Below are 13946 nucleotides of genomic sequence, written 5' to 3' on the forward strand. Positions count from 1 at the left end.
TCACCTGTACAGCGGTCCCCTCGCATCCCCGAACCTCCTGGGGGTATAAGGGTCCGTTTAGGGCCAAAACCCTAAACCTGCAAAAATACACAGCAGGCTGTAATTCACTATTTCAGGCTCCGTTTTGCGTGCCGGTCGCATCCGTAGCAAGTCCTCGAGCTCCCGCACCTGTAGGGCTACTTGCCCTTTGAATCGGACGAGATTTCGCACGTGAAACCTTCCGAATCACCTGTACCTGCGGGGGATTAGCCGCTAGCTAATCCAGTACCTGTGCAAGAGGCTCTTGCCTCGGCTATCGCGCATGAACCCACACAACTGTACATTGGTCAAATGAAAAGCCCACTAGAGGGGCATAACATACTACAATAGGGGAGAGAGAGGGCAGTGCGTAGCGTGCAGGGCATCACTCCTGGCACCGCACTCTACATAAGAGGGAAAGGAAGCACTCCATAGCTCTCAACCTGTGAGAGAAAACTGAAAATGAGCCCTCCTTCCTCTAAAATCAGCGCCACTTCCTGCAAGAGAAAAGTGCACAGAAATGTGCCACTTGGCACATTTACAGGCTATTTCCCGTTTCGGGGTTGCCGTCTAAAAATCTCCCGACCAGTTGCCCAGTTGGCTTCGCGGCAGAGTAATAAAATGTTCCCCTTGTCATTCTGGAGATAATGACGCGAACACATGTTCAGGTCCCAAAATAGCAGTTCCCTAAATTTTAGGAGATGCGACCATTGTATCTTTCTAGGTCATCTGACCCTCTTTGTACACTGCAGCCACACCAAGAGCTGAAATGTAGCCTCTGTAGCAAAGGATTCCACTTTGGTTAGTCAATGACCCCACTTGGCTAACCATAGTCCTTGTCCAACCTTAGTGCTCTCTTGCCCTCAGGCCTGGACTCCCTCTGGACAGTTCCACACTAGCTATGCAATGCAGGGCAGTTAGATTTCCCGAGGGGTGTTTCCAAAAAGTGAAAGTAAATAGAAATCAACAAAAAGGATAGATAGTAGTCACACGCTCGTGACATACCCCCCTCTTGAAATCTCAAACGTCCTCGTTTGCATCTATGTCGTACATGCTCAGTGTCAACATTGATGTATTCAACACCTGTCGACACATATACGACACATACATGCTCATTGTCAACCCTGGTGTATTCAACACCTCGTCGACTCATGTATTGCCTGCGTGTGAACCCTGTCCCAATGACATAGTGGTAGCTGCGCACTCTGCCATTGCTTTGAGTCACTAACTTTCCAATGACAAAATGGTGGCTGCACATTTTGCCACTGTCTTATAGTACACGTTGGATCCCGTAACACTTTCGAGCATACCCAAACCGACAGTTTAAGAATGCAGTTACACATGTACTCTTCAATAGAAGCAATCACTGTATCCTTGACAAACTGACAAGAAATACTCACTTCTATAGCACTAACCAAACTTTTGGACATTCCATAAGAGCAATTGCCAAACTGACAATCTGTACAGCTCTAACATTCATGTAGCAGGTATTTCATTTGAGCTCACTTTAAATACCATGTACATCATTTGTTTCAGAAGCCATTGCCACACTGACAATCCACTTAGCTTTGAAACTCAAGGGGTCAAGGTAGGTTGCAAATCGAAGGCTTCCAGGTAAAGTGATAACACAGTTGGTGACTCTGCAAGTTCACCTTCTTCCATCCACTTAGCATCCATTGGTGGATAGTTTCTGAACTTTACCAAGTAACGCCTAGCAACCTTGCCTTTCACTTTCCTTTCTTTGTGTGCCAAGATCTGTTGAAGGACCAAGATCTCGTCAAGTTCCTCGACTTCCGGCTGATCTTCAAATGGCATATCCTCTGGCACATCACCCACATAGGGTCTGAGAAGACTCACATGAAACGCATTGTGAATCTTCCAACTCTCAGGCAATTTCAGCCTATATGCAACATCATTGATTATGTCGCATACTTGAAAAGGCCCATAGTAACGCATGCTGAGCTTTGGAAACAGTCTTTCCTTGCCCTTCATCTTCTTTAACCTTGCATTTTCAAAGCGTAGAAGCACCCAATCACAAAGTGAAAATACCACTTCACGACAATGACGATCAGCTGCTTTCTTTTGCTTTGCCTGAGTCTTTTCTAAGGCCACTTTGACCTTCTTGTACATTTCATCCATGTCCTGAACATACTTATCTGCTTCAAATATCTTGTCCTTGCCACCTTCAACTATCTCAAAAGGTGCCTTGCTAGTTGATGAATGCACTGTATTATTGTATGCATACTCCACCAATGGCAAATATTGCTCCCACTTTCCTTTATGCTCTGACACATAGCACTTCAGCAGATCTAGGACAGTAGAATTTACCTCTTCTGATTGCCCATCTGTTTGAGGATGAAATGACGAAGAGAATTTGAGCGTTGTGCCCATATTCTCCAATAAGCCTCTCCAGAACAAACTTGTCATGCATGGATCACGGTCGCTAACAATCGACTGTGGCATGCCATGATACTTGAAAATATTGCTCATAAACAAGCGTGCCATCTGATCTGGCTTTATCTTCTTTCTGACAGGAATAAAATGAGCCTGCCTGCTGAATCTGCAAATGATGGTCCAAATACCATCGTTTCCTGTCTGCGTTCTCGGAAATCAAAGATAAAATCCATAGCAATACTTTCCCATGGTTTATCTGGAATAGGTAGTGGTTGCAATAACCCTGGTGCCTTTTGCCTGTCAAACTTGATCTTCTGGCATATTAGGCATTCTCGCACAAAGGCATCCACATCTCTTCTGAATGTAGGTCAGTAGAAGAATGTCTCAACGGCTTTAACTGTAGCATCGATACCACGATGCCCTGCATACGGTGGGACATGACTCTCTTCCATAACTTTGCGTCGCAATGGCTTTGTGACACAATCTGCCATGCATCATCATGAACCCATCTTTGAGAAGATAGTGTTCATGACGTTGTCCATCCATTAGTTGCTTGAAGACCCTTGCAAAATCTTCATCATTTGCATACTGTTCCCTCATATCATCAAGTTCATGATGATAAGGAATTGACACAGCTGAAATTTGTGGCTTCCTTGACAAGGCATCAACCACAACGTTCTTCTTGCCTTCCACATGCACAATCTGAAAATAGAACATGGACAAGATATTTGCCCATCGCATATGCTTCTCAAATAACTTCGCTTGTGTTAAGAAGTATCGCAAGGTCTGGTGATCCGTTTGCACAACAAAATCTGCACCTAGCAGGTAGTGTTTCCAACTTAAGAGCGCATGAATCACGGCTTGCAGTTCTTTTTCATAGACTTGCATAGTCTTTTCTGGCCCTTGCAATATTCTACTCTCATAGGCTACTACCCTGCCATCTTGCATTAGCACTGCACCAATGCTACTACCGCTGGCGTCGCATTGGACCACAAATGACTTCCTAAGATCTGGCAACACAATGAGAGGATCTAAAGTCATCTTTTCCTTTAAGAGATTAAAAGCTGAAATCTCTTTTTGTGTCCATCTAAAGGTGATTGCTTTCTTTTGAAGAGCATGTAAAGGTGAAGCAATCTCAGTGAAATTTCGCATAAACCTTCTGTAATAGGAGCATAGTCCCAAGAAGCTTCGGACATCGTGCACCGTCTTTAAATCTGGCCATGACTTGATCGCTTCAACTTTAGCAAGATCCATTCTGACACCATCCTTTGAGACAATGTGTCCCAGAAAGTGAATCTCTTCCAAAAAAAATTCACTTTTCTTTGCATTGATGAGCAACCTATGGCTGCGTAGCTCTTTGAACACAATGGCCAAGTGATGCCTATGCTCCTCTTCATTCTTTGAGTAGACTATCATGTCATCAAAGAATGTATCAACAAACTGCTGGTGTGGACGGAAAATTCATTACAGAAGTAATAGCAGAAGCTGATACAGTGGGAATAGACATCCCTTTAAGCTTTACATCCAGAATGTGAGTCTTTTCCCCTGCTCTGTATAGTGATCTTTTTGTTGTAAGCATCCATGATTCCCTGTACACGAAACAACCAAAGGAATACCTAGCAACACATCACATCCGTCCAGTGGCATGATGTAAAATTCTTCAGCATCTACATAGGACTGGATATGTAGGCGCAACTTTCCGATGATGGGTGTCACAGCCTATGTATGGCCAGGACATGCCAAACCTGCCTCTGCTGTATACCCCATCTCTTCAGGTCTGATTCCCAACTTTGAAGCCAATTATGGGGATATGAAGTTGGCTTTGGCACCTGGATCAAAGAAGATAAGCATTGTTTGATCCCTGACCTTTCCCCATGCTCTGCAAAGCTCACTTCCATCTGAATTTGGCTTGTCACCCACCATATCTGGCACTAGACCAGCCATGGGCCTCTTTCCTTTCCTGTCCTCCTTGTCTTCAGCATCAGCTGGCCTTTTCTTTTGAGGACAATTGTAAGCAATGTGGCTAGGCTGCTCACAGATAAAGCATTTGTTCTCTGACCTCAGGACCTTCTTTTGCTCTTCCGACTTGCAAGGAAAACGTCTTTTCCATTTCTTTGCTGGTCCCTTTTCTGATTCAGGCGTAGCTTTGCCTTTCCCTGCGTTGGCTGGCTCCTGAGTCACTATAGGAACCTCATTGGGAACATACTTCTTCGTTGAATTTTTCTTGGTTGATCCTTCCTTGACGCCAGTATTAAATTCACAATCTTCTCCCTTGAGCAAACCATTGCCAGTGTTTGCTACCTCGATGAGCTGCGTCAAAGTAGTGACTTTGGTCTTCGTGCAGTACTTTCTCAATCCTTTGGGTAGGCCACAACAGCATTTTTCAATCTGTTCTGTCAATGGCACAAACCTATAGGAAGTTACTGGAAGTAGAGCTTTCCAAAACTTCCGATTGTAGTCATCCAGATTCTTGCAAGTGGCAACATTAAGCTGGTGCCATTCTGTCATGACATCTGCTTTAAAGTCATTGAAGTAAATCCATGTGGACGGAGCTTGCCCTTGAAGCAATAAGGTTGTCCACCATTGTCCCCCATTCCCTATCAAGAAAGTGGCTGCCTTGCGGACCTTTGAAGCCTCTGTAAAGTCCCCCCCTGCATAGGCCTTGTCAAATTGCTGGAGGAATGAGAGAGCCTTCTTCCTGTCATCAAACCCTGTAAAGGTCATGAATGTCACACCTTTGCCACCTTCTTTGTACGGAGTTGGCCTCTCCAGCGACGTTAAGTTGTCATCTGGAAGTGACTGAAACATGGGAACACTGTTAGGGTTCTTCAGTGTTCCTTGACCGCTATTAAGTTGACCTGGAAATGTCTGTGGCATCCCAAATTGGCCCTGAATGCTTTGAAACCCTGGTAGCATGCCCGTGACACCATACATAGGATTAGGCATCATTGTTTGAGCACCCCCAAACACTGTTCCTGGCGTGTAAAACTGATTTCCAGGTGCATGACCAACCATTGTTGCTAAACTGGCTTTATTTGACAAGAAATAATTCTAAATGAATTATTGGATTTATAAGTGAGAGGGTTTTCTCGCTTGGAACAACAGGAAAAATAATTCTAAATTAATTATTGGATTTTAAGTGAGAGGGTTTTTCTCACTGGAGACATCCGAGTACAGAGTATTCCTAGTGCGTCGTTCAAAGTAATGACGGGAGCATTGTGAATGGGAATATTTGTAAGGCCACCAGGAACGGGTACTTCTGATGCGTCACATCGGATGGGTGACAGGGAGCATCGGGAAGAAGTATCCGACCATCCGGGAACGGACATCTCTGATGCGTCATAGGATGGGTGACATAGAGCATCACGAAGGAGATTGTACCGTAAGTTCGGTAGGAAGTGACTAGGTGATGGGTATTCCTGATGCGTCACAAGGTGCGTGACGGGTGCATCGGAAAGGGGATACCCATAGCCAAGAGGAAATTCCGAACTGTGTTGGAATTGTGCACAAGGAAAAAGCAAGCACTTGAATGAAGATGGGTTCAGAGGAAACTTTGAGGAAAAACAGATGCTTTCTGAGAAAGCCGGATTGCTTTTCGGGAAAGCATCTGCTTTCCCGCGAGGAAGTCTATGTCTGCATTGCAACTGTGCATGTGATTGCATCCAGGGACGCCTGGGAAGTGCTGTGAAAGCATTGTTTTTAACGTATAAGGTTTTATTGAGTTTTGGGCAGGTTCATACTATTTTTAAAATACGCCGACCGCCCACTTAATAAGTGGGTAGCCATCTAATAAATAAGGCAACAGATCAGCCAGCGTTTTCTCTCTCTCTTTTTCTGGCAGAACATCGAAAAAAAAAAATTGAAATAAAAAAACGGCCGCGATCTCTACGCGAGCAGCTATTCGTGCCTGTGGCTAGGAGCTATAAAAGCATCACATGCCCTCACTCAGAGAGGAGGACCAATCTTTGCAAGGAGGAGATGCTGCTGCAAATTTCAGCCGTAAAGAAGACGTTGCAGGTGATGCCCATGGTTGCCCCAAGTGCTCCAGATGTCGCCAAGACCCAGTGCGCGAGTTCCCTCGCGAAGAAGTGCCTACGGAGCGTGTTTCCATCGTGACAAGCTGCTGTTTTTCTCTGTTTTCAGCCCATAAACATCGTAGACGGGGCTGATTTACGAGAAGGAACCCGAGAACACACCTCTTTTGTGTGTAGGATTGAAAGAGAGGAATTTTCTATGTAGAGATCTCTTCCGGCATATGGTTTTCGAGAATCCAGTTGCGTTTCGAGCGTCAAGACTTTGAAGGTAACGATTTTCATGTTATGATCTTTGAGTATTTGATTGAAGGTGTACTTCCTCTTCGTGAGGGAGTAGGAGCAGAGGAAGGCATGAGCCTCTGCAGGAGAAAAGCGCTCTGAGGAACTAGAGCCAGATCAGCCCAAGGGTTTCGTACCCGAGTTTGGGAAGTAGATCCACGGATCGGAGAGAGGTAGTCTCTCAAGTTGTGATCCGGAAGTTGGGATTCCCAAGTAAGGACTTCGTGTCCGGGAAAGCAGAGTTGTTCTGCGGGAAGAGGACTCTGGAAATAGAGTTCTAAAAGAGAGTTGCAGGGATGTCATGCCTTGAGTCTGGAAGGTGAGATCTAGAGGCGAGAACCTTGATTCTCAAGGAATTGGAATAAGGAACGGCAGTTCCTTGGAATAGGGTTTTGCCCTAGGAATCGGAAGCTGAGGCTTCCGGGAACCATCAAGTCTTATTCTAGAACGAACGTGGTAATACGTTCGGTTCAAGTGCTTGTATAGACTTCTCCTCAGTAATAAAGATACTATTACGGGGGGGGGACCAGCCCATCTTCTGATCCCCAGTACTGTGTCGATCTTCTCACTTTATCTCTCTCTCTCTCTATCTATTTCTCTCTATATCCTCTGGCTTCAATATTAAGTGATAAATTTTATTTATCCGAGTATATTTTATATTGCTATGCGCTCCCGTTTGGGACAGTGGTATCAGAGCATGGTCTCCTCTCTTTCTCTGTAAAGGAGGATGACTCTGGGAAGATACGGGAAGAAGCCATGACAAGCCAAGAGAGAAGTAAGCAGGCGGAAACCTAAGTCCTGCAGGAAAAGCTCGCAGAGTTGGAAAAAAAATTTCTCTCTGTAAGAAGTCGACACAAGACTTGGGATTCTCTGAGAAGACGACAAGAGCATGATGCTCAAGAACCTAGAGAATCCAAGGAGCGGAATGCTCGAGATCCTTCACAATCCAGAAAATATCCATGAACGTCAATCCAGAACTATAGCCATGAAATCCCGTCATTTGGGGAAGGATATGAAGAAGGTCTCTAGACCTAGGAACACTCCAGTGACCAGTCAAGTTTGATACTTTTGATGGAAGGGAACATGTCCTGAAAGCTACTGCTTTCATTCGACAGTTTGAAGTTGCCTTTGCAAACGGCAATTTCTGAGAAGCGTCGAAGGTGAGGCATGTGACCAAACACCTCAAGGGGATTGCAAGTACTTGGTGGTATACCAAAGCTCTGCAAGGAACTTACAACAAGACTTCGATTCAATTCAAGGCTGAATTTTCGGACAAAATTTTTTTCCTCTACACTTTTAGGAAGGCATCTAAGAAGATTGGGATCGGTTTGCCCAATAGGAACACGAGCGAGTCAAAGCAAGCAGTGGTTCACTCTTGCCAAGGTAGCTCCATTCTTGATCCTCTCTAAGGAAGGAAAGATGAACAAATTTAACGAGACTTTTGCCCAAATTTTGTAAACCCATCTGCAAAATACTTTGCAGCAGATGGTAGAGTCAGCAATAAAAGCTGAAAGTGTATACCTTAGTGTACATAGAATCCAATCCCCGTAGTGGGACGGGAACCATTGAACACAGAAAGTTTGGAGTAAGGGAATTCAATCTAACTCCTGGGTTCTTGAATAGAAGACCCTCGAACTTTAAGTGAGAGGGTAGGTTTTCAATCAAAGTTACATCTTTGCGGAAATCATAAAGTGCATTGTGCTTGTTTGCTCTTTTGCACGAGGTATGGTTATGTCTAACCGGGACTACTCACTCTTGAGTGTTTATGAGAGCAAGATCAAATTGAAACATTGTCTTCTGAGATGAATTGGTTTGCTTGACTAGCCGGAAGGTCAACTATTGATTTCGTATCCGATAGTTCACCAACAAACGGCAGAAAGGAAGGAACCATTCCAAGATTTCAACCAAGAACAGCTTTCACTAAGCTTGAGTACCTTATGAACCAACACCCTCTACCCGGTAAGGGAGAACATGGTAGTGTTTTTCGCACAAGTGAATGAACACTCTCTTTATGAGGGAAGGAATAAGCGACGACTACGGACTGTGCTCGAAAATCCAAGGATTGAAATCCTAGTTCATTTAATGAGCGGGTTTTGCTCTAAGATCGAGCCAAGGGATCGTCAGGTTAAGCGTCTTCGCTCTAAGGATCTTACGAAGGGAAGGTAATTTCCCAGGTTCATCAAAACTCTAACACAGCTTAAGAATTATGTACACCTTTGGGTACATGGATAACACACGAAGATGCAGACCTATGCCAAGGTAGGTCATCTACCAATTGATTTTTTTTTCTGCTGAACGGAATGAGATGAACCAACTTCCTTTTCAGGAACTGGACGGGAGTTTGTTATACTCTCTTAAGCTCCTTTTTGCGCGCAAGGATATTCCGACACGAGAATCTCTATTTGAGATGTGTTCGGTAGAAGGAATTTGAGTTTCTCTACGGAGAAGAGGTTTTCTGATGGTCGTTGGTTATTGAGTACGCTATGTGCTTTTACCATTACAGTAGCAACTTTTGGTTGCGGTATATGTTTCTCCATGAGCAGATCAAGTAGCATTTATACGCTGCTGGAATAAATTCGACCTATTATGTTCGTAAGAGTAAAATTCGCCAGTCGTTTTAAAAATGGTAAGAATTACCTTAACCACATATGGGAGAACATCATTGAGATCTAAAGCGTGTTCGCCCTTAAGTGGGCCGAGTTTGAACTTATGTTCACAGAATGATATGGCTAGAATTTTATCTGCCTAAGATTTTGCGAGGAGTCCTAGATGCTTGCAAGGATGGCCTCTGCAAGGAAGAGACGCTAATGGGCGTCAGGAAAACACTGCTGGTGATAATAACTTGCAAGAGGAAAAGATTGGAAAGTAGTGCCGCCGCGCACAAGGAATCTTCATATTGGAACCATTTGCCTACGTTGAGCGACGGCCCGAAACAAGAACCTTCTTTAAGGTGATCGCAGATTTTGTTTGTGAAGGAGGAAATCGAGATTAATACTCTTATGATTTGGGCATTCCCTATGTGGGAGGACACAAGAGGTTTAATATCCTCTGAACTAACAACGCAGGATTATGCGCAAGGACAGATACCCAGATTGATTTCTAGGAGGATTATTCTTCTCGGAATTGAGAAGGTGGAATTGAGTTAACAGATTCTCGGATGAGGAAACTTCCGATCCGTTGGAAAGACGCGAATGACGAGTTCTTACATGCTCGTAAGTTTGATGATTGGTGAAGGATATCCTCGAGGTACTAGAGGAAGGACATGAACCGGTAAGGTAAGTATTGAATCATTGAATTATTGAATTTCTGTTTAATTTAATTTTTGAGTTCTCTTTTAAGAAAGGACCAGCTCAACTCACCATTGAACAAGATTTGGAATCTTTCCGGTTTCTACCCGGGCAGTTCAGTTGGACCTCTACAATTGAGGAAAACTGTTTATAAGTGAGAGGGATGTTGCTAAACTGGCTTTATTTGACAAGAAATAATTCTAAATGAATTATTGGATTTATAAGTGAGAGGGTTTTCTCGCTTGGAATAACAGGAAACCTAATTCTACATGAATTATTGGAATTTTGAGTGAGAGGGTTTTTCTCACTAGAGACATCCGAGTGCAGAGTTTTCCTAGTGCGTCGTTCAAAGTAATGACGGGAGCATTGTGAATGGGAATATTTGTAAGGCCACCAGGAACGGGTACTTCTGATGCGTCACATCGGATGGGTGACAGGGAGCATCGGGAAGAAGTATCCGACCATCCGGGAACGGACATCTCTGATGCGTCATAGGATGGGTGACATAGAGCATCACGAAGGAGATTGTACCGTAAGTTCGGTAGGAAGTGACTAGGTGATGGGTATTCCTGATGCGTCACAAGGTGCGTGACGGGTGCATCGGAAAGGGGATATCCATAGCCAAGAGGAAATTCCGAACTGTGTTGGAATTGTGCACAAGGAAAAAGCAAGCACTTGAATGAAGATGGGTTCAGAGGAAACTTTGAGGAAAAACAGATGCTTTCTGAGAAAGCCGGATTGCTTTTCGGGAAAGCATCTGCTTTCCCGCGAGGAAGTCTATGTCTGCATTGCAACTGTGCATGTGATTGCATCCAGGGACGCCTGGGAAGTGCTGTGAAAGCATTGTTTTTAACGTATAAGGTTTTATTGAGTTTTGGGCAGGTTCAGACTATTTTTAAAATACGCCGACCGCCCACTTAATAAGTGGGTAGCCATCTAATAAATAAGGCAACAGATCAGCCAGCGTTTTCTCTCTCTCTTTTTCTGGCAGAACATCGAAAAAAAAAAATTGAAAAAAAAAACGGCCGCGATCTCTACGCGAGCAGCTATTCGTGCCTGTGGCTAGGAGCTATAAAAGCATCACATGCCCTCACTCAGAGAGGAGGACCAATCTTTGCAAGGAGGAGATGCTGCTGCAAATTTCAGCCGTAAAGAAGACGTTGCAGGTGATGCCCATGGTTGCCCCAAGTGCTCCAGATGTCGCCAAGACCCAATGCGCGAGTTCCCTCGCGAAGAAGTGCCTACGGAGCGTGTTTCCATCGCGACAAGCTGCTGTTTTTCTCTGTTTTCAGCCCATAAACATCGTAGACGGGGCTGATTTACGAGAAGGAACCCGAGAACACACCTCTTTTGTGTGTAGGATTGGAAGAGAGGAATTTTCTATGTAGAGATCTCTTCCGGCATATGGTTTTCGAGAATCCAGTTGCGTTTCGAGCGTCGAGACTTTGAAGGTAACGATTTTCATGTTATGATCTTTGAGTATTTGATTGAAGGTGTACTTCCTCTTCGTGAGGGAGTAGGAGCAGAGGAAGGCATGAGCCTCTGCAAGAGAAAAGCGCTCTGAGGAACTAGAGCCAGATCAGCCAAAGGGTTTCGTACCCGAGTTTGGGAAGTAGATCCACGGATCGGAGAGAGGTAGTCTCTCAAGTTGTGATCCGGAAGTTGGGATTCCCAAGTAAGGACTTCGTGTCCAGGAAAGCAGAGTTGTTCTGCGGGAAGAGGACTCTGGAAATAGAGTTCTAAAAGAGAGTTGTAGGGATGTCATGCCCTGAGTCTGGAAGGTGAGATCTAGAGGCGAGAACCTTGATTCTCGAGGAATTGGAATAAGGAACGGAAGTTCCTTGGAATAGGGTTTTGCCCTAGGAATCAGAAACTGAGGCTTCCGAGAACCATCAAGTCTTATTCTAGAACGAACGTGGTAATACGTTCGGTTCAAGTGCTTGTATAGACTTCTCCTCAGTAATAAAGATACTATTACGAGGGGGGACCAGCCCATCTTTTGGTCCCCAGTACTGTGTAGATCTTCTCACTTTATCTCTCTCTCTCTATCTATTTCTCTCTATATCCTCTGGCTTCAATATTAAGTGATAAATTTTATTTATCCGAGTATATTTTATATTGCTATGCGCTCCCGTTTGTGACAGCCATGCTCTCGAATATCGATCCACCTCCAAAATAGCCAGGGTGTACCGAAGGTGGTGGGAAGACTTTTTGCATAGCCTGTAGGTTGCTTCCCTGCCCATTAGAACCAGCTATAGGCTGCTGAAATTTGGCTGAACTGGTACACCTTGAAAGACTGGCATCTCAGCCACCTGTTCTTGCATGTTAGGCACAGGTTGTGGAGACTGCATATTCTCCGTCAAGTGCACAGGTGTTTCCATTGACTCTGCAGTATGAATCACCTGTGCTTGAGCCTTAACAGGCTTTTGAATATGATCCAGTGACCCAACTTGCTGAGACGGAAGGGAAGGTTGCAGAAAGGCTAAAAACCTCGGGTTCTGCATTACTTGTGTGAACATAGCCACAGCAGTAGCCAATTGGGTCGTGAATATATCATCATCCGTTTGTGGTGGTCTTGAAGACTCACCCACTTCATGTGTCTCTTGACCCTGTGAGGAGGAAACCTCTTCAGTCACATCATCTAGTTTGTCAGGCATAATTGCAATTTCATGTGTCTGGTCTATGATTCCCTGTGTCTTCAAGCCCAAACTGACCAAGGCTCACTTCTATGGGAAAAAATGATTTAATCCCGGCAATGGAACCATGAAACCAGCCTGTATAATCCAAAAAGGGCGGTAGACCTTAGACTTAAACCTTATTTTCTTTCACCCATTTGATTTGTCGCCCACTTTACCTGTACTTTCAAGACACAACAAAGGGGAAAGGGATACACGCTACTAGATTGCACCTGCAAGAGAAGACCGACACCAGATTGGCCCCTAAATAGGCGCCCCTTTCGGTATTTCTTTATTCTTTAAAAGAGGGAATAAACGTTGTTGTTCCCTACAAGCTGCCCCGCACAACCTTGGCTGAATTTCAACTGTTCTGGCCCGATTTCGGCAACATAACTGTACTAGGACCCTTCACAGTCAGTATTCCCATGCATTGGATGACTTTCCCGACGCATACGGACACTTTGCAAAACCTGGCGAGAATCTGCAGCACGCTGAATTCTCTGTTTTCTGCCACGAAAATACGCCAGATCACCTGTACAATGGTCCCCTCGCGTTCCCGAACCTCCTGGGGGTATTAGGGTCCGTTTAGGGCCAAAACCCTAAACCTGCAAAAATACACAACAGGCTGTAATTCACTATTTTAGGCTCCGTTTTGCGTGCCGGTCGCATCCGTAGCAAGTCCTCGAGCTCCCGCACCTGTAGGGCTACTTGCCCTTTGAATCGGACGAGATTTCGCACGTGAAACCTCTCTGAATCACATGTACCTGCGGGGGATTAGCCGCTAGCTAATCCAGTACCTGTGCAAGAGGCTCTTGCCTCGGCTATCGCGCATGAACCCACACAACTGTACATTGGTCAAATGAAAAGCCCACTAGAGGGGCATAACATACTGCCATAGGGGAGAGAGAGGGCAGTGCGTAGCGTACAGGGCATCACTCCTGGCACCGCACTGTACATAAGAGGGAAAGGAAGCACTCCATAGCTCTCAACCTGTGACAGAAAACTGAAAATGAGCCCTCCTTCCTCTAAAATCAGCGCCACTTCTTCCTACATGAAGAAAGTGCACAGAAATGTGCCACTTGGCACATTTACAGGCCATTTTCCGTTTCGGGGTTGCCGCCTAAAAATCTCCCGACCGGTTGCCCAATTGGCTTCGCGGCAAAGTAATAAAATGTTCCCCTTGTCATTCCGGAGATAATGACGCGAACACATTTTCAAGTCCCAAAATAGCAGTTCCCTAAATTTTAGGAGATGCTACC

At 44.8% G+C, this 13946-nt stretch overlaps 1 protein-coding gene across 6 annotated transcripts in view; it reads right to left on the minus strand.

Moving 5' to 3' along the window:
* Positions 1-13946, minus strand: part of LOC147458577 (uncharacterized) — a 72169-nt gene that overhangs the window by 22898 nt on the left and 35325 nt on the right. The window lies entirely within an intron of this gene.

Source organism: Adiantum capillus-veneris, chromosome 5, assembly GCF_014529385.1.
Source record: "Adiantum capillus-veneris isolate H3 chromosome 5, ASM1452938v2, whole genome shotgun sequence".
Lineage (NCBI taxonomy): Eukaryota > Viridiplantae > Streptophyta > Polypodiopsida > Polypodiales > Pteridaceae > Adiantum > Adiantum capillus-veneris.